Here is a 17,424-nt window from a genome sequence, read left to right on the forward strand (position 1 = left end):
CAGATCTGCCGCACCTCCGGATAGATGCAATACTATCGCGGGGCCCACAACGCATGACGAATGCCGAAAGCCCGGATCTTGCATCGTTGCCATTCAGTAATGACGATCGTGCCGCAAATGGTCCGAGTATCCGACGCATTGTTTCCAGTTGTCTCCCAGAAACAACAAATGGAATTTGCAAATACAAATCAAAATAAAATATTAATAAAATTGGGGTGCAACACAAGGATTTCCCAGGAGGTCACCCATTCTAGTACTACTCTCGCCCAAGCACACTTAACTTCGGAGTTCTGATGGGATCCGGTGCATTAGTGCTGGTATGATCACACCCGTTTAATTCATGCTCGCTTAGATCTTTATGCACTATCTTGCTCCCCTCCATTAATTGTTTTAGATTTGAAAAAACTATGTATGAAGCCTTCCTCCCTTGGTAACCGTCCACAATCTCCTACGTGAGCGGATTGTTTGCTTTTCAGATCTGCCGCACCACCGGATAAATGCAATACTATCGCGGGGCCCACAATGCACGACGAATGCCGAATGCCTGGTTCCTGCATCGTTGCCATTCAGTAATGACGATCGTGACGCAAATGTTCCGAGTATCCGGCGTGTTGTTTGCGTTTGTCTCGCCGAAACGACAAATGGAATTTGCAAATACGATATCGAAATAAAATATTAATAAAATTGGGGTGCAACACGAGGACTTCCAGGGAGGTCACCCATCCTAGTACTACTCTCGCCCAAGCACACTTAACTTTGGAGTTCTGATGGGATCCGGTGCATTGGTGCTGGAATGATCGCACCCGTTTAATTCATGCTCGCTTAGATCTTTATGCACTATCTTGCTCCCCTCCATTAATTGTTTTAGATTTGAAAAAAATGTGTATGCAGCCATCCTCCCTTGGTAACCGTGCACAAGCTCCTACGTGAGCGGAGTGTTTGCTTTTCAGATCTGCCGCACCTCCGGATATATGCAATACTATCGCGGGGCCCACAATGCATGACGAATGCCGAAAGCCCGGTTCTTGCATCGTTGCCATTCAGTAATGACAATCGTGCCGCAAATGGTCCGAGTATACGACGCATTGTTTCCAGTTGTCTCCCAGAAACAACAAATGGAATTTGCAAATACAAATCAAAATAAAATATTAATAAAATTGGGGTGCAACACGAGGACTTCCCAGGAGGTCACCCATTCTAGTACTACTCTCGCCCAAGCACACTTAACTTCGGAGTTCTGATGGGATCCGGTGCAATTGTGCTGGTATGATCGCACCCGTTTAATTCATGCTCGCTTAGATCTTTATGCACTATCTTGCTCCCCTCCATTAATTGTTTTAGATTTGAAAAAAATGTGTATGCAACCTTCCTCCCTTGGTAACCGTGCACAAGCTCCTACGTGAGCGGAGTGTTTGCTTTTCAGATCTGCCGCACCTCCGGATAGATGCAATACTATCGCGGGGCCCACAATGCATGACGAATGCCGAAAGCCCGGTTCTTGCATCGTTGCCATTCTGTAATGACGATCGTGCCGCAAATGGTCCGAGTATCCGACGCATTGTTTCCAGTTGTCTCCCAGAAACAACAAATGGAATTTGCAAATACAAATCAAAATAAATTATTAATAAAATTGGGGTGCAACACGAGGACTTCCCAGGAGGTCACCCATTCAAGTACTACTCTCGCCCAAGCACACTTAACTTCGGAGTTCTGATGGGATCCGGTGCATTAGTGCTGGTATGATCGCACCCGTTTAATTCATGCTCGCTTATATCTTTATGCACTATCTTGCTCCCCTCCATTAATTGTTTTAGATTTGAAAAAACTGTGTATGCAGCCTTCCTCCCTTGGTAACCGTGCACAAGCTCCTACGAGAGCAGAGTGTTTGTTTTTTAGATCTGCCGCACCCCCGGATAGATGCAATACTATCGCGGGGCCCACAATGCACGACGAATGCCAAAAGCCCGGTTTTTGCACGGTTCCCATTCAGAAATGACAATCGTGCCGCAAATGGTCCGAGTATCCGGCGCGTTGTTTGAGTTTGTATCGCCGAAACGACAAATGGAATTTGCAAATACGATATCGAAATAAAATATTAATAAAATTGGGGTGCAACACAAGGACTTCCCAGGAGGTCACCCATTCTAGTACTACTCTCGCCCAAGCACACTTAACTTCGGAGTCCTGATGGGATCCGGTGCGTTAGTGCTGGTATGATCGCACCCGTTTAATTCATGCTCGCTTATATCTTTATGCACTATCTTGCTCCCCTCCATTAATTGTTTTAGATTTGAAAAAACTGTGTATGCAGCCTTCCTCCCTTGGTAACCGTGCACAAGCTCCTACGTGAGCGGAGTGTTTGCTTTTCAGATCTGCCGCACCCCTGGATAGATGCAATACTATCGCGGGGCCCACAATGCACGACGAATGCCGAATGCCTGGTTCCTGCATCGTTGCCATTCAGTAATGACGATCGTGACGCAAATGTTCCGAGTATCCGGCGTGTTGTTTGCGTTTGTCTCGCCGAAACGACAAATGGAATTTGCAAATACGATATCGAAATAAAATATTAATAAAATTGGGGTGCAACACGAGGACTTCCGGGAGGTCACCCATCCTAGTACTACTCTCGCCCAAGCACACTTAACTTTGGAGTTCTGATGGGATCCGGTGCATTGGTGCTGGAATGATTGCACCCGTTTAATTCATGCTCGCTTAGATCTTTATGCACTATCTTGCTCCCCTCCATTAATTGTTTTAGATTTGAAAAAAATGTGTATGCAGCCATCCTCCCTTGGTAACCGTGCACAAGCTCCTACGTGAGCGGAGTGTTTGCTTTTCAGATCTGCCGCACCTCCGGATATATGCAATACTATCGCGGGGCCCACAATGCATGACGAATGCCGAAAGCCCGGTTCTTGCATCGTTGCCATTCAGTAATGACAATCGTGCCGCAAATGGTCCGAGTATACGACGCATTGTTTCCAGTTGTCTCCCAGAAACAACAAATGGAATTTGCAAATACAAATCAAAATAAAATATTAATAAAATTGGGGTGCAACACGAGGACTTCCCAGGAGGTCACCCATTCTAGTACTACTCTCGCCCAAGCACACTTAACTTCGGAGTTCTGATGGGATCCGGTGCAATTGTGCTGGTATGATCGCACCCGTTTAATTCATGCTCGCTTAGATCTTTATGCACTATCTTGCTCCCCTCCATTAATTGTTTTAGATTTGAAAAAAATGTGTATGCAACCTTCCTCCCTTGGTAACCGTGCACAAGCTCCTACGTGAGCGGAGTGTTTGCTTTTCAGATCTGCCGCACCTCCGGATAGATGCAATACTATCGCGGGGCCCACAATGCATGACGAATGCCGAAAGCCCGGTTCTTGCATCGTTGCCATTCTGTAATGACGATCGTGCCGCAAATGGTCCGAGTATCCGACGCATTGTTTCCAGTTGTCTCCCAGAAACAACAAATGGAATTTGCAAATACAAATCAAAATAAATTATTAATAAAATTGGGGTGCAACACGAGGACTTCCCAGGAGATCAACCATTCAAGTACTACTCTCGCCCAAGCACACTTAACTTCGGAGTTCTGATGGGATCCGGTGCATTAGTGCTGGTATGATCGCACCCGTTTAATTCATGCTCGCTTATATCTTTATGCACTATCTTGCTCCCCTCCATTAATTGTTTTAGATTTGAAAAAACTGTGTATGCAGCCTTCCTCCCTTGGTAACCGTGCACAAGCTCCTACGTGAGCGGAGTGTTTGCTTTTCAGATCTGCCGCACCCCTGGATAGATGCAATACTATCGCGGGGCCCACAATGCACGACGAATGCCAAAAGCCCGGTTTTTGCACGGTTCCCATTCAGTAATGCCGATCGTGCCGCAAATGGTCCGAGTATCCGGCGCGTTGCTTGCGTTTGTCTCGCCGAAACGACAAATGGAATTTGCAAATACGATATCGAAATAAAATATTAATAAAATTGGGGTGCAACACGAGGACTTCCCAGGAGGTCACCCATCCTAGTACTACGCTCGCCCAAGCACACTTACCTTCGGAGTTCTGATGGGATCCGGTGCATTAGTGCTGGTATGATCGCACTCGTTTAATTCATGCTCGCTTAGATCTTTATGCACTATCTTGCTCCCCTCCATTAATTGTTTTAGATTTGAAAAAAATGTGTATGCAGCCTTCCTCCCTTGGTAACCGTGCACAAGCTCCTTCGTGAGCGGAGTGTTTGCTTTTCAGATCTGCCGCACCTCCGGATAGATGCAATACTATCGCGGGGCCCACAATGCATGACGAATGCCGAAAGCCCGGATCTTGCATCGTTGCCATTCAGTAATGACGATCGTGCCGCAAATGGTCCGAGTATCCGACGCATTGTTTCCAGTTGTCTCCCAGAAACAACAAATGGAATTTGCAAATACTAATCAAAATAAAATATTAATAAAATTGGGGTGCAACACGAGGATTTCCCAGGAGGTCACCCATTCTAGTACTACTCTCGCCCAAGCACACTTAACTTCGGAGTTCTGATGGGATCCGGTGCATTAGTGCTGGTATGATCACACCCGTTTAATTCATGCTCGCTCAGATCTTTATGCACTATCTTGCTCCCCTCCATTAATTGTTTTAGATTTGAAAAAACTATGTATGAAGCCTTCCTCCCTTGGTAACCGTGCACAATCTCCTACGTGAGCGGATTGTTTGCTTTTCAGATCTGCCGCACCACCGGATAAATGCAATACTATCGCGGGGCCCACAATGCACGACGAATGCCGAATGCCTGGTTCCTGCATCGTTGCCTTTCAGTAATGACGATCGTGACGCAAATGTTCCGAGTATCCGGCGCGTTGTTTGCGTTTGTCTCGCCGAAACGACAAATGGAATTTGCAAATACGATATCGAAATAAAATATTAATAAAATTGGGGTGCAACACGAGGACTTCCAGGGAGGTCACCCATCCTAGTACTACTCTCGCCCAAGCACACTTAACTTTGGAGTTCTGATGGGATCCGGTGCATTGGTGCTGGTATGATCGCACCCGTTTAATTCATGCTCGCTTAGATCTTTATGCACTATCTTGCTCCCCTCCATTAATTGTTTTAGATTTGAAAAAAATGTGTATGCAGCCTTCCTCCCTTGGTAACCGTGCACAAGCTCCTACGTGAGCGGAGTGTTTGCTTTTCAGATCTGCCGCACCTCCGGATAGATGCAATACTATCGCGGGGCCCACAACGCATGACGAATGCCGAAAGCCCGGATCTTGCATCGTTGCCATTCAGTAATGACGATCGTGCCGCAAATGGTCCGAGTATCCGACGCATTGTTTCCAGTTGTCTCCCAGAAACAACAAATGGAATTTGCAAATACAAATCAAAATAAAATATTAATAAAATTGGGGTGCAACACAAGGATTTCCCAGGAGGTCACCCATTCTAGTACTACTCTCGCCCAAGCACACTTAACTTCGGAGTTCTGATGGGATCCGGTGCATTAGTGCTGGTATGATCACACCCGTTTAATTCATGCTCGCTTAGATCTTTATGCACTATCTTGCTCCCCTCCATTAATTGTTTTAGATTTGAAAAAACTATGTATGAAGCCTTCCTCCCTTGGTAACCGTGCACAATCTCCTACGTGAGCGGATTGTTTGCTTTTCAGATCTGCCGCACCACCGGATAAATGCAATACTATCGCGGGGCCCACAATGCACGACGAATGCCGAATGCCTGGTTCCTGCATCGTTGCCATTCAGTAATGACGATCGTGACGCAAATGTTCCGAGTATCCGGCGTGTTGTTTGCGTTTGTCTCGCCGAAACGACAAATGGAATTTGCAAATACGATATCGAAATAAAATATTAATAAAATTGGGGTGCAACACGAGGACTTCCAGGGAGGTCACCCATCCTAGTACTACTCTCGCCCAAGCACACTTAACTTTGGAGTTCTGATGGGATCCGGTGCATTGGTGCTGGAATGATCGCACCCGTTTAATTCATGCTCGCTTAGATCTTTATGCACTATCTTGCTCCCCTCCATTAATTGTTTTAGATTTGAAAAAAATGTGTATGCAGCCATCCTCCCTTGGTAACCGTGCACAAGCTCCTACGTGAGCGGAGTGTTTGCTTTTCAGATCTGCCGCACCTCCGGATATATGCAATACTATCGCGGGGCCCACAATGCATGACGAATGCCGAAAGCCCGGTTCTTGCATCGTTGCCATTCAGTAATGACAATCGTGCCGCAAATGGTCCGAGTATACGACGCATTGTTTCCAGTTGTCTCCCAGAAACAACAAATGGAATTTGCAAATACAAATCAAAATAAAATATTAATAAAATTGGGGTGCAACACGAGGACTTCCCAGGAGGTCACCCATTCTAGTACTACTCTCGCCCAAGCACACTTAACTTCGGAGTTCTGATGGGATCCGGTGCAATTGTGCTGGTATGATCGCACCCGTTTAATTCATGCTCGCTTAGATCTTTATGCACTATCTTGCTCCCCTCCATTAATTGTTTTAGATTTGAAAAAAATGTGTATGCAACCTTCCTCCCTTGGTAACCGTGCACAAGCTCCTACGTGAGCGGAGTGTTTGCTTTTCACATCTGCCGCACCTCCGGATAGATGCAATACTATCGCGGGGCCCACAATGCATGACGAATGCCGAAAGCCCGGTTCTTGCATCGTTGCCATTCTGTAATGACGATCGTGCCGCAAATGGTCCGAGTATCCGACGCATTGTTTCCAGTTGTCTCCCAGAAACAACAAATGGAATTTGCAAATACAAATCAAAATAAATTATTAATAAAATTGGGGTGCAACACGAGGACTTCCCAGGAGGTCACCCATTCAAGTACTACTCTCGTCCAAGCACACTTAACTTCGGAGTTCTGATGGGATCCGGTGCATTAGTGCTGGTATGATCGCACCCGTTTAATTCATGCTCGCTTATATCTTTATGCACTATCTTGCTCCCCTCCATTAATTGTTTTAGATTTGAAAAAACTGTGTATGCAGCCTTCCTCCCTTGGTAACCGTGCACAAGCTCCTACGAGAGCAGAGTGTTTGTTTTTCAGATCTGCCGCACCCCCGGATAGATGCAATACTATCGCGGGGCCCACAATGCACGACGAATGCCAAAAGCCCGGTTTTTGCACGGTTCCCATTCAGTAATGACAATCGTGCCGCAAATGGTCCGAGTATCCGGCGCGTTGTTTGAGTTTGTATCGCCGAAATGACAAATGGAATTTGCAAATACGATATCGAAATAAAATATTAATAAAATTGGGGTGCAACACAAGGACTTCCCAGGAGGTCACCCATTCTAGTACTACTCTCGCCCAAGCACACTTAACTTCGGAGTCCTGATGGGATCCGGTGCATTAGTGCTGGTATGATCGCACCCGTTTAATTCATGCTCGCTTATATCTTTATGCACTATCTTGCTCCCCTCCATTAATTGTTTTAGATTTGAAAAAACTGTGTATGCAGCCTTCCTCCCTTGGTAACCGTGCACTAGCTCCTACGTGAGCGGAGTGTTTGCTTTTCAGATCTGCCGCACCCCTGGATAGATGCAATACTATCGCGGGGCCCACAATGCACGACGAATGCCAAAAGCCCGGTTTTTGCACGGTTCCCATTCAGTAATGACGATCGTGCCGCAAATGGTCCGAGTATCCGGCGCGTTGCTTGCGTTTGTCTCGCCGAAACGACAAATGGAATTTGCAAATACGATATCGAAATAAAATATTAATAAAATTGGGGTGCAACACGAGGACTTCCCAGGAGGTCACCCATCCTAGTACTACTCTCGCCCAAGCACACTTAACTTTGGAGTTCTGATGGGATCCGGTGCATTGGTGCTGGAATGATCGCACCCGTTTAATTCATGCTCGCTTAGATCTTTATGCACTATCTTGCTCCCCTCCATTAATTGTTTTAGATTTGAAAAAAATGTGTATGCAGCCATCCTCCCTTGGTAACCGTGCACAAGCTCCTACGTGAGCGGAGTGTTTGCTTTTCAGATCTGCCGCACCTCCGGATATATGCAATACTATCGCGGGGCCCACAATGCATGACGAATGCCGAAAGCCCGGTTCTTGCATCGTTGCCATTCAGTAATGACAATCGTGCCGCAAATGGTCCGAGTATACGACGCATTGTTTCCAGTTGTCTCCCAGAAACAACAAATGGAATTTGCAAATACAAATCAAAATAAAATATTAATAAAATTGGGGTGCAACACGAGGACTTCCCAGGAGGTCACCCATTCTAGTACTACTCTCGCCCAAGCACACTTAACTTCGGAGTTCTGATGGGATCCGGTGCAATTGTGCTGGTATGATCGCACCCGTTTAATTCATGCTCGCTTAGATCTTTATGCACTATCTTGCTCCCCTCCATTAATTGTTTTAGATTTGAAAAAAATGTGTATGCAACCTTCCTCCCTTGGTAACCGTGCACAAGCTCCTACGTGAGCGGAGTGTTTGCTTTTCAGATCTGCCGCACCTCCGGATAGATGCAATACTATCGCGGGGCCCACAATGCATGACGAATGCCGAAAGCCCGGTTCTTGCATCGTTGCCATTCTGTAATGACGATCGTGCCGCAAATGGTCCGAGTATCCGACGCATTGTTTCCAGTTGTCTCCCAGAAACAACAAATGGAATTTGCAAATACAAATCAAAATAAATTATTAATAAAATTGGGGTGCAACACGAGGACTTCCCAGGAGGTCAACCATTCAAGTACTACTCTCGCCCAAGCACACTTAACTTCGGAGTTCTGATGGGATCCGGTGCATTAGTGCTGGTATGATCGCACCCGTTTAATTCATGCTCGCTTATATCTTTATGCACTATCTTGCTCCCCTCCATTAATTGTTTTAGATTTGAAAAAACTGTGTATGCAGCCTTCCTCCCTTGGTAACCGTGCACAAGCTCCTACGAGAGCAGAGTGTTTGTTTTTTAGATCTGCCGCACCCCCGGATAGATGCAATACTATCGCGGGGCCCACAATGCACGACGAATGCCAAAAGCCCGGTTTTTGCACGGTTCCCATTCAGTAATGACAATCGTGCCGCAAATGGTCCGAGTATCCGGCGCGTTGTTTGAGTTTGTATCGCCGAAACGACAAATGGAATTTGCAAATACGATATCGAAATAAAATATTAATAAAATTGGGGTGCAACACAAGGACTTCCCAGGAGGTCACCCATTCTAGTACTACTCTCGCCCAAGCACACTTAACTTCGGAGTCCTGATGGGATCCGGTGCATTAGTGCTGGTATGATCGCACCCGTTTAATTCATGCTCGCTTATATCTTTATGCACTATCTTGCTCCCCTCCATTAATTGTTTTAGATTTGAAAAAACTGTGTATGCAGCCTTCCTCCCTTGGTAACCGTGCACAAGCTCCTACGTGAGCGGAGTGTTTGCTTTTCAGATCTGCCGCACCCCTGGATAGATGCAATACTATCGCGGGGCCCACAATGCACGACGAATGCCAAAAGCCCGGTTTTTGCACGGTTCCCATTCAGTAATGCCGATCGTGCCGCAAATGGTCCGAGTATCCGGCGCGTTGCTTGCGTTTGTCTCGCCAAAACGACAAATGGAATTTGCAAATACGATATCGAAATAAAATATTAATAAAATTGGGGTGCAACACGAGGACTTCCCAGGAGGTCACCCATCCTAGTACTACGCTCGCCCAAGCACACTTACCTTCGGAGTTCTGATGGGATCCGGTGCATTAGTGCTGGTATGATCGCACTCGTTTAATTCATGCTCGCTTAGATCTTTATGCACTATCTTGCTCCCCTCCATTAATTGTTTTAGATTTGAAAAAAATGTGTATGCAGCCTTCCTCCCTTGGTAACCGTGCACAAGCTCCTTCGTGAGCGGAGTGTTTGCTTTTCAGATCTGCCGCACCTCCGGATAGATGCAATACTATCGCGGGGCCCACAATGCATGACGAATGCCGAAAGCCCGGATCTTGCATCGTTGCCATTCAGTAATGACGATCGTGCCGCAAATGGTCCGAGTATCCGACGCATTGTTTCCAGTTGTCTCCCAGAAACAACAAATGGAATTTGCAAATACTAATCAAAATAAAATATTAATAAAATTGGGGTGCAACACGAGGATTTCCCAGGAGGTCACCCATTCTAGTACTACTCTCGCCCAAGCACACTTAACTTCGGAGTTCTGATGGGATCCGGTGCATTAGTGCTGGTATGATCACACCCGTTTAATTCATGCTCGCTCAGATCTTTATGCACTATCTTGCTCCCCTCCATTAATTGTTTTAGATTTGAAAAAACTATGTATGAAGCCTTCCTCCCTTGGTAACCGTGCACAATCTCCTACGTGAGCGGATTGTTTGCTTTTCAGATCTGCCGCACCACCGGATAAATGCAATACTATCGCGGGGCCCATAATGCACGACGAATGCCGAATGCCTGGTTCCTGCATCGTTGCCTTTCAGTAATGACGATCGTGACGCAAATGTTCCGAGTATCCGGCGCGTTGTTTGCGTTTGTCTCGCCGAAACGACAAATGGAATTTGCAAATACGATATCGAAATAAAATATTAATAAAATTGGGGTGCAACACGAGGACTTCCAGGGAGGTCACCCATCCTAGTACTACTCTCGCCCAAGCACACTTAACTTTGGAGTTCTGATGGGATCCGGTGCATTGGTGCTGGTATGATCGCACCCGTTTAATTCATGCTCGCTTAGATCTTTATGCACTATCTTGCTCCCCTCCATTAATTGTTTTAGATTTGAAAAAAATGTGTATGCAGCCTTCCTCCCTTGGTAACCGTGCACAAGCTCCTACGTGAGCGGAGTGTTTGCTTTTCAGATCTGCCGCACCTCCGGATAGATGCAATACTATCGCGGGGCCCACAACGCATGACGAATGCCGAAAGCCCGGATCTTGCATCGTTGCCATTCAGTAATGACGATCGTGCCGCAAATGGTCCGAGTATCCGACGCATTGTTTCCAGTTGTCTCCCAGAAACAACAAATGGAATTGGCAAATACAAATCAAAATAAAATATTAATAAAATTGGGGTGCAACACAAGGATTTCCCAGGAGGTCACCCATTCTAGTACTACTCTCGCCCAAGCACACTTAACTTCGGAGTTCTGATGGGATCCGGTGCATTAGTGCTGGTATGATCACACCCGTTTAATTCATGCTCGCTTAGATCTTTATGCACTATCTTGCTCCCCTCCATTAATTGTTTTAGATTTGAAAAAACTATGTATGAAGCCTTCCTCCCTTGGTAACCGTGCACAATCTCCTACGTGAGCGGATTGTTTGCTTTTCAGATCTGCCGCACCACCGGATAAATGCAATACTATCGCGGGGCCCACAATGCACGACGAATGCCGAATGCCTGGTTCCTGCATCGTTGCCATTCAGTAATGACGATCGTGACGCAAATGTTCCGAGTATCCGGCGTGTTGTTTGCGTTTGTCTCGCCAAACGACAAATGGAATTTGCAAATACGATATCGAAATAAAATATTAATAAAATTGGGGTGCAACACGAGGACTTCCAGGGAGGTCACCCATCCTAGTACTACTCTCGCCCAAGCACACTTAACTTTGGAGTTCTGATGGGATCCGGTGCATTGGTGCTGGAATGATCGCACCCGTTTAATTCATGCTCGCTTAGATCTTTATGCACTATCTTGCTCCCCTCCATTAATTGTTTTAGATTTGAAAAAAATGTGTATGCAGCCATCCTCCCTTGGTAACCGTGCACAAGCTCCTACGTGAGCGGAGTGTTTGCTTTTCAGATCTGCCGCACCTCCGGATATATGCAATACTATCGCGGGGCCCACAATGCATGACGAATGCCGAAAGCCCGGTTCTTGCATCGTTGCCATTCAGTAATGACAATCGTGCCGCAAATGGTCCGAGTATACGACGCATTGTTTCCAGTTGTCTCCCAGAAACAACAAATGGAATTTGCAAATACAAATCAAAATAAAATATTAATAAAATTGGGGTGCAACACGAGGACTTCCCAGGAGGTCACCCATTCTAGTACTACTCTCGCCCAAGCACACTTAACTTCGGAGTTCTGATGGGATCCGGTGCAATTGTGCTGGTATGATCGCACCCGTTTAATTCATGCTCGCTTAGATCTTTATGCACTATCTTGCTCCCCTCCATTAATTGTTTTAGATTTGAAAAAAATGTGTATGCAACCTTCCTCCCTTGGTAACCGTGCACAAGCTCCTACGTGAGCGGAGTGTTTGCTTTTCAGATCTGCCGCACCTCCGGATAGATGCAATACTATCGCGGGGCCCACAATGCATGACGAATGCCGAAAGCCCGGTTCTTGCATCGTTGCCATTCTGTAATGACGATCGTGCCGCAAATGGTCCGAGTATCCGACGCATTGTTTCCAGTTGTCTCCCAGAAACAACAAATGGAATTTGCAAATACAAATCAAAATAAATTATTAATAAAATTGGGGTGCAACACGAGGACTTCCCAGGAGGTCACCCATTCAAGTACTACTCTCGCCCAAGCACACTTAACTTCGGAGTTCTGATGGGATCCGGTGCATTAGTGCTGGTATGATCGCACCCGTTTAATTCATGCTCGCTTATATCTTTATGCACTATCTTGCTCCCCTCCATTAATTGTTTTAGATTTGAAAAAACTGTGTATGCAGCCTTCCTCCCTTGGTAACCGTGCACAAGCTCCTACGTGAGCGGAGTGTTTGCTTTTCAGATCTGCCGCACCCCTGGATAGATGCAATACTATCGCGGGGCCCACAATGCACGACGAATGCCAAAAGCCCGGTTTTTGCACGGTTCCCATTCAGTAATGACGATCGTGCCGCAAATGGTCCGAGTATCCGGCGCGTTGCTTGCGTTTGTCTCGCCGAAACGACAAATGGAATTTGCAAATACGATATCGAAATAAAATATTAATAAAATTGGGGTGCAACACGAGGACTTCCCAGGAGGTCACCCATCCTAGTACTACGCTCGCCCAAGCACACTTACCTTCGGAGTTCTGATGGGATCCGGTGCATTAGTGCTGGTATGATCGCACTCGTTTAATTCATGCTCGCTTAGATCTTTATGCACTATCTTGCTCCCCTCCATTAATTGTTTTAGATTTGAAAAAAATGTGTATGCAGCCTTCCTCCCTTGGTAACCGTGCACAAGCTCCTACGTGAGCGGAGTGTTTGCTTTTCAGATCTGCCGCACCTCCGGATAGATGCAATACTATCGCGGGGCCCACAATGCATGACGAATGCCGAAAGCCCGGATCTTGCATCGTTGCCATTCAGTAATGACGATCGTGCCGCAAATGGTCCGAGTATCCGACGCATTGTTTCCAGTTGTCTCCCAGAAACAACAAATGGAATTTGCAAATAGTAATCAAAATAAAATATTAATAAAATTGGGGTGCAACACGAGGATTTCCCAGGAGGTCACCCATTCTAGTACTACTCTCGCCCAAGCACACTTAACTTCGGAGTTCTGATGGGATCCGGTGCATTAGTGCTGGTATGATCACACCCGTTTAATTCATGCTCGCTCAGATCTTTATGCACTATCTTGCTCCCCTCCATTAATTGTTTTAGATTTGAAAAAAATGTGTATGCAACCTTCCTCCCTTGGTAACCGTGCACAAGCTCCTACGTGAGCGGAGTGTTTGCTTTTCAGATCTGCCGCACCTCCGGATATATGCAATACTATCGCGGGGCCCACAATGCATGACGAATGCCGAAAGCCCGGTTCTTGCATCGTTGCCATTCAGTAATGACAATCGTGCCGCAAATGGTCCGAGTATACGACGCATTGTTTCCAGTTGTCTCCCAGAAACAACAAATGGAATTTGCAAATACAAATCAAAATAAAATATTAATAAAATTGGGGTGCAACACGAGGACTTCCCAGGAGGTCACCCATTCTAGTACTACTCTCGCCCAAGCACACTTAACTTCGGAGTTCTGATGGGATCCGGTGCAATTGTGCTGGTATGATCGCACCCGTTTAATTCATGCTCGCTTAGATCTTTATGCACTATCTTGCTCCCCTCCATTAATTGTTTTAGATTTGAAAAAAATGTGTATGCAACCTTCCTCCCTTGGTAACCGTGCACAAGCTCCTACGTGAGCGGAGTGTTTGCTTTTCAGATCTGCCGCACCTCCGGATAGATGCAATACTATCGCGGGGCCCACAATGCATGACGAATGCCGAAAGCCCGGTTCTTGCATCGTTGCCATTCTGTAATGACGATCGTGCCGCAAATGGTCCGAGTATCCGACGCATTGTTTCCAGTTGTCTCCCAGAAACAACAAATGGAATTTGCAAATACAAATCAAAATAAATTATTAATAAAATTGGGGTGCAACACGAGGACTTCCCAGGAGGTCAACCATTCAAGTACTACTCTCGCCCAAGCACACTTAACTTCGGAGTTCTGATGGGATCCGGTGCATTAGTGCTGGTATGATCGCACCCGTTTAATTCATGCTCGCTTATATCTTTATGCACTATCTTGCTCCCCTCCATTAATTGTTTTAGATTTGAAAAAACTGTGTATGCAGCCTTCCTCCCTTGGTAACCGTGCACAAGCTCCTACGAGAGCAGAGTGTTTGTTTTTTAGATCTGCCGCACCCCCGGATAGATGCAATACTATCGCGGGGCCCACAATGCACGACGAATGCCAAAAGCCCGGTTTTTGCACGGTTCCCATTCAGTAATGACAATCGTGCCGCAAATGGTCCGAGTATCCGGCGCGTTGTTTGAGTTTGTATCGCCGAAACGACAAATGGAATTTGCAAATACGATATCGAAATAAAATATTAATAAAATTGGGGTGCAACACAAGGACTTCCCAGGAGGTCACCCATTCTAGTACTACTCTCGCCCAAGCACACTTAACTTCGGAGTCCTGATGGGATCCGGTGCATTAGTGCTGGTATGATCGCACCCGTTTAATTCATGCTCGCTTATATCTTTATGCACTATCTTGCTCCCCTCCATTAATTGTTTTAGATTTGAAAAAACTGTGTATGCAGCCTTCCTCCCTTGGTAACCGTGCACAAGCTCCTACGTGAGCGGAGTGTTTGCTTTTCAGATCTGCCGCACCCCTGGATAGATGCAATACTATCGCGGGGCCCACAATGCACGACGAATGCCAAAAGCCCGGTTTTTGCACGGTTCCCATTCAGTAATGCCGATCGTGCCGCAAATGGTCCGAGTATCCGGCGCGTTGCTTGCGTTTGTCTCGCCGAAACGACAAATGGAATTTGCAAATACGATATCGAAATAAAATATTAATAAAATTGGGGTGCAACACGAGGACTTCCCAGGAGGTCACCCATCCTAGTACTACGCTCGCCCAAGCACACTTACCTTCGGAGTTCTGATGGGATCCGGTGCATTAGTGCTGGTATGATCGCACTCGTTTAATTCATGCTCGCTTAGATCTTTATGCACTATCTTGCTCCCCTCCATTAATTGTTTTAGATTTGAAAAAAATGTGTATGTAGCCTTCCTCCCTTGGTAACCGTGCACAAGCTCCTTCGTGAGCGGAGTGTTTGCTTTTCAGATCTGCCGCACCTCCGGATAGATGCAATACTATCGCGGGGCCCACAATGCATGACGAATGCCGAAAGCCCGGATCTTGCATCGTTGCCATTCAGTAATGACGATCGTGCCGCAAATGGTCCGAGTATCCGACGCATTGTTTCCAGTTGTCTCCCAGAAACAACAAATGGAATTTGCAAATACTAATCAAAATAAAATATTAATAAAATTGGGGTGCAACACGAGGATTTCCCAGGAGGTCACCCATTCTAGTACTACTCTCGCCCAAGCACACTTAACTTCGGAGTTCTGATGGGATCCGGTGCATTAGTGCTGGTATGATCACACCCGTTTAATTCATGCTCGCTCAGATCTTTATGCACTATCTTGCTCCCCTCCATTAATTGTTTTAGATTTGAAAAAACTATGTATGAAGCCTTCCTCCCTTGGTAACCGTGCACAATCTCCTACGTGAGCGGATTGTTTGCTTTTCAGATCTGCCGCACCACCGGATAAATGCAATACTATCGCGGGGCCCATAATGCACGACGAATGCCGAATGCCTGGTTCCTGCATCGTTGCCTTTCAGTAATGACGATCGTGACGCAAATGTTCCGAGTATCCGGCGCGTTGTTTGCGTTTGTCTCGCCGAAACGACAAATGGAATTTGCAAATACGATATCGAAATAAAATATTAATAAAATTGGGGTGCAACACGAGGACTTCCAGGGAGGTCACCCATCCTAGTACTACTCTCGCCCAAGCACACTTAACTTTGGAGTTCTGATGGGATCCGGTGCATTGGTGCTGGTATGATCGCACCCGTTTAATTCATGCTCGCTTAGATCTTTATGCACTATCTTGCTCCCCTCCATTAATTGTTTTAGATTTGAAAAAAATGTGTATGCAGCCTTCCTCCCTTGGTAACCGTGCACAAGCTCCTACGTGAGCGGAGTGTTTGCTTTTCAGATCTGCCGCACCTCCGGATAGATGCAATACTATCGCGGGGCCCACAACGCATGACGAATGCCGAAAGCCCGGATCTTGCATCGTTGCCATTCAGTAATGACGATCGTGCCGCAAATGGTCCGAGTATCCGACGCATTGTTTCCAGTTGTCTCCCAGAAACAACAAATGGAATTGGCAAATACAAATCAAAATAAAATATTAATAAAATTGGGGTGCAACACAAGGATTTCCCAGGAGGTCACCCATTCTAGTACTACTCTCGCCCAAGCACACTTAACTTCGGAGTTCTGATGGGATCCGGTGCATTAGTGCTGGTATGATCACACCCGTTTAATTCATGCTCGCTTAGATCTTTATGCACTATCTTGCTCCCCTCCATTAATTGTTTTAGATTTGAAAAAACTATGTATGAAGCCTTCCTCCCTTGGTAACCGTGCACAATCTCCTACGTGAGCGGATTGTTTGCTTTTCAGATCTGCCGCACCACCGGATAAATGCAATACTATCGCGGGGCCCACAATGCACGACGAATGCCGAATGCCTGGTTCCTGCATCGTTGCCATTCAGTAATGACGATCGTGACGCAAATGTTCCGAGTATCCGGCGTGTTGTTTGCGTTTGTCTCGCCAAACGACAAATGGAATTTGCAAATACGATATCGAAATAAAATATTAATAAAATTGGGGTGCAACACGAGGACTTCCAGGGAGGTCACCCATCCTAGTACTACTCTCGCCCAAGCACACTTAACTTTGGAGTTCTGATGGGATCCGGTGCATTGGTGCTGGAATGATCGCACCCGTTTAATTCATGCTCGCTTAGATCTTTATGCACTATCTTGCTCCCCTCCAT

General features: G+C 46.2%; 36 non-coding genes and 1 pseudogene across 36 annotated transcripts; all 37 read right to left on the bottom strand.

Moving 5' to 3' along the window:
• Positions 1-212: 212 nt before the first annotated feature.
• LOC148793955 (5S ribosomal RNA) lies at positions 213-331 on the bottom strand. The gene has a single exon (XR_016073164.1). It is a non-coding gene; the product is annotated as a 5S ribosomal RNA (ribosomal RNA).
• A 355-nt stretch (positions 332-686) lies between these two features.
• On the bottom strand, positions 687-805 carry LOC148793956 (5S ribosomal RNA). The gene has a single exon (XR_016070674.1). It is a non-coding gene; the product is annotated as a 5S ribosomal RNA (ribosomal RNA).
• A 354-nt stretch (positions 806-1,159) lies between these two features.
• Positions 1,160-1,278, bottom strand: LOC148793957 (5S ribosomal RNA). The gene has a single exon (XR_016070817.1). It is a non-coding gene; the product is annotated as a 5S ribosomal RNA (ribosomal RNA).
• A 354-nt stretch (positions 1,279-1,632) lies between these two features.
• Positions 1,633-1,751, bottom strand: LOC148793958 (5S ribosomal RNA). The gene has a single exon (XR_016071718.1). It is a non-coding gene; the product is annotated as a 5S ribosomal RNA (ribosomal RNA).
• Positions 1,752-2,106: 355 nt separating this feature from the next.
• LOC148793959 (5S ribosomal RNA) lies at positions 2,107-2,225 on the bottom strand. Its single transcript, XR_016074868.1, has one exon. It is a non-coding gene; the product is annotated as a 5S ribosomal RNA (ribosomal RNA).
• Positions 2,226-2,580: 355 nt separating this feature from the next.
• LOC148793960 (5S ribosomal RNA) lies at positions 2,581-2,698 on the bottom strand (annotated as a pseudogene).
• A 354-nt stretch (positions 2,699-3,052) lies between these two features.
• Positions 3,053-3,171, bottom strand: LOC148793961 (5S ribosomal RNA). The gene has a single exon (XR_016070818.1). It is a non-coding gene; the product is annotated as a 5S ribosomal RNA (ribosomal RNA).
• A 354-nt stretch (positions 3,172-3,525) lies between these two features.
• Positions 3,526-3,644, bottom strand: LOC148793962 (5S ribosomal RNA). The gene has a single exon (XR_016075324.1). It is a non-coding gene; the product is annotated as a 5S ribosomal RNA (ribosomal RNA).
• A 355-nt stretch (positions 3,645-3,999) lies between these two features.
• Positions 4,000-4,118, bottom strand: LOC148793963 (5S ribosomal RNA). Its single transcript, XR_016068817.1, has one exon. It is a non-coding gene; the product is annotated as a 5S ribosomal RNA (ribosomal RNA).
• Positions 4,119-4,472: 354 nt separating this feature from the next.
• Positions 4,473-4,591, bottom strand: LOC148793964 (5S ribosomal RNA). Its single transcript, XR_016072157.1, has one exon. It is a non-coding gene; the product is annotated as a 5S ribosomal RNA (ribosomal RNA).
• A 355-nt stretch (positions 4,592-4,946) lies between these two features.
• Positions 4,947-5,065, bottom strand: LOC148793965 (5S ribosomal RNA). Its single transcript, XR_016069562.1, has one exon. It is a non-coding gene; the product is annotated as a 5S ribosomal RNA (ribosomal RNA).
• Positions 5,066-5,419: 354 nt separating this feature from the next.
• Positions 5,420-5,538, bottom strand: LOC148793966 (5S ribosomal RNA). Its single transcript, XR_016073166.1, has one exon. It is a non-coding gene; the product is annotated as a 5S ribosomal RNA (ribosomal RNA).
• Positions 5,539-5,893: 355 nt separating this feature from the next.
• Positions 5,894-6,012, bottom strand: LOC148793967 (5S ribosomal RNA). Its single transcript, XR_016070676.1, has one exon. It is a non-coding gene; the product is annotated as a 5S ribosomal RNA (ribosomal RNA).
• A 354-nt stretch (positions 6,013-6,366) lies between these two features.
• Positions 6,367-6,485, bottom strand: LOC148793968 (5S ribosomal RNA). Its single transcript, XR_016070819.1, has one exon. It is a non-coding gene; the product is annotated as a 5S ribosomal RNA (ribosomal RNA).
• A 354-nt stretch (positions 6,486-6,839) lies between these two features.
• On the bottom strand, positions 6,840-6,958 carry LOC148793969 (5S ribosomal RNA). Its single transcript, XR_016072945.1, has one exon. It is a non-coding gene; the product is annotated as a 5S ribosomal RNA (ribosomal RNA).
• A 355-nt stretch (positions 6,959-7,313) lies between these two features.
• On the bottom strand, positions 7,314-7,432 carry LOC148793970 (5S ribosomal RNA). The gene has a single exon (XR_016074709.1). It is a non-coding gene; the product is annotated as a 5S ribosomal RNA (ribosomal RNA).
• Positions 7,433-7,787: 355 nt separating this feature from the next.
• On the bottom strand, positions 7,788-7,906 carry LOC148793971 (5S ribosomal RNA). The gene has a single exon (XR_016075539.1). It is a non-coding gene; the product is annotated as a 5S ribosomal RNA (ribosomal RNA).
• A 354-nt stretch (positions 7,907-8,260) lies between these two features.
• Positions 8,261-8,379, bottom strand: LOC148793972 (5S ribosomal RNA). The gene has a single exon (XR_016070820.1). It is a non-coding gene; the product is annotated as a 5S ribosomal RNA (ribosomal RNA).
• Positions 8,380-8,733: 354 nt separating this feature from the next.
• On the bottom strand, positions 8,734-8,852 carry LOC148793973 (5S ribosomal RNA). The gene has a single exon (XR_016073176.1). It is a non-coding gene; the product is annotated as a 5S ribosomal RNA (ribosomal RNA).
• A 355-nt stretch (positions 8,853-9,207) lies between these two features.
• Positions 9,208-9,326, bottom strand: LOC148793974 (5S ribosomal RNA). Its single transcript, XR_016074710.1, has one exon. It is a non-coding gene; the product is annotated as a 5S ribosomal RNA (ribosomal RNA).
• A 355-nt stretch (positions 9,327-9,681) lies between these two features.
• LOC148793975 (5S ribosomal RNA) lies at positions 9,682-9,800 on the bottom strand. The gene has a single exon (XR_016068818.1). It is a non-coding gene; the product is annotated as a 5S ribosomal RNA (ribosomal RNA).
• Positions 9,801-10,154: 354 nt separating this feature from the next.
• LOC148793976 (5S ribosomal RNA) lies at positions 10,155-10,273 on the bottom strand. Its single transcript, XR_016072158.1, has one exon. It is a non-coding gene; the product is annotated as a 5S ribosomal RNA (ribosomal RNA).
• A 355-nt stretch (positions 10,274-10,628) lies between these two features.
• On the bottom strand, positions 10,629-10,747 carry LOC148793977 (5S ribosomal RNA). Its single transcript, XR_016069563.1, has one exon. It is a non-coding gene; the product is annotated as a 5S ribosomal RNA (ribosomal RNA).
• A 354-nt stretch (positions 10,748-11,101) lies between these two features.
• Positions 11,102-11,220, bottom strand: LOC148793978 (5S ribosomal RNA). Its single transcript, XR_016073167.1, has one exon. It is a non-coding gene; the product is annotated as a 5S ribosomal RNA (ribosomal RNA).
• A 354-nt stretch (positions 11,221-11,574) lies between these two features.
• LOC148793979 (5S ribosomal RNA) lies at positions 11,575-11,693 on the bottom strand. The gene has a single exon (XR_016070677.1). It is a non-coding gene; the product is annotated as a 5S ribosomal RNA (ribosomal RNA).
• Positions 11,694-12,047: 354 nt separating this feature from the next.
• LOC148793980 (5S ribosomal RNA) lies at positions 12,048-12,166 on the bottom strand. The gene has a single exon (XR_016070821.1). It is a non-coding gene; the product is annotated as a 5S ribosomal RNA (ribosomal RNA).
• Positions 12,167-12,520: 354 nt separating this feature from the next.
• Positions 12,521-12,639, bottom strand: LOC148793981 (5S ribosomal RNA). Its single transcript, XR_016071719.1, has one exon. It is a non-coding gene; the product is annotated as a 5S ribosomal RNA (ribosomal RNA).
• Positions 12,640-12,994: 355 nt separating this feature from the next.
• On the bottom strand, positions 12,995-13,113 carry LOC148793982 (5S ribosomal RNA). Its single transcript, XR_016068819.1, has one exon. It is a non-coding gene; the product is annotated as a 5S ribosomal RNA (ribosomal RNA).
• A 354-nt stretch (positions 13,114-13,467) lies between these two features.
• Positions 13,468-13,586, bottom strand: LOC148793983 (5S ribosomal RNA). Its single transcript, XR_016072160.1, has one exon. It is a non-coding gene; the product is annotated as a 5S ribosomal RNA (ribosomal RNA).
• A 354-nt stretch (positions 13,587-13,940) lies between these two features.
• Positions 13,941-14,059, bottom strand: LOC148793984 (5S ribosomal RNA). Its single transcript, XR_016070822.1, has one exon. It is a non-coding gene; the product is annotated as a 5S ribosomal RNA (ribosomal RNA).
• Positions 14,060-14,413: 354 nt separating this feature from the next.
• On the bottom strand, positions 14,414-14,532 carry LOC148793985 (5S ribosomal RNA). The gene has a single exon (XR_016073178.1). It is a non-coding gene; the product is annotated as a 5S ribosomal RNA (ribosomal RNA).
• A 355-nt stretch (positions 14,533-14,887) lies between these two features.
• On the bottom strand, positions 14,888-15,006 carry LOC148793986 (5S ribosomal RNA). The gene has a single exon (XR_016074711.1). It is a non-coding gene; the product is annotated as a 5S ribosomal RNA (ribosomal RNA).
• Positions 15,007-15,361: 355 nt separating this feature from the next.
• On the bottom strand, positions 15,362-15,480 carry LOC148793987 (5S ribosomal RNA). Its single transcript, XR_016068820.1, has one exon. It is a non-coding gene; the product is annotated as a 5S ribosomal RNA (ribosomal RNA).
• Positions 15,481-15,834: 354 nt separating this feature from the next.
• LOC148793988 (5S ribosomal RNA) lies at positions 15,835-15,953 on the bottom strand. Its single transcript, XR_016072161.1, has one exon. It is a non-coding gene; the product is annotated as a 5S ribosomal RNA (ribosomal RNA).
• Positions 15,954-16,308: 355 nt separating this feature from the next.
• On the bottom strand, positions 16,309-16,427 carry LOC148793989 (5S ribosomal RNA). The gene has a single exon (XR_016069565.1). It is a non-coding gene; the product is annotated as a 5S ribosomal RNA (ribosomal RNA).
• A 354-nt stretch (positions 16,428-16,781) lies between these two features.
• LOC148793990 (5S ribosomal RNA) lies at positions 16,782-16,900 on the bottom strand. The gene has a single exon (XR_016073168.1). It is a non-coding gene; the product is annotated as a 5S ribosomal RNA (ribosomal RNA).
• Positions 16,901-17,254: 354 nt separating this feature from the next.
• LOC148793991 (5S ribosomal RNA) lies at positions 17,255-17,373 on the bottom strand. The gene has a single exon (XR_016070678.1). It is a non-coding gene; the product is annotated as a 5S ribosomal RNA (ribosomal RNA).
• Between the last annotated feature and the right edge of the window lie 51 nt (positions 17,374-17,424).

The sequence above is a fragment of the Nelumbo nucifera genome, chromosome 4 (genome assembly GCF_055504915.1).
Source record: "Nelumbo nucifera cultivar China Antique chromosome 4, China Antique-T2T, whole genome shotgun sequence".
In the NCBI taxonomy this organism is placed as follows: Eukaryota; Viridiplantae; Streptophyta; class Magnoliopsida; order Proteales; family Nelumbonaceae; genus Nelumbo; species Nelumbo nucifera.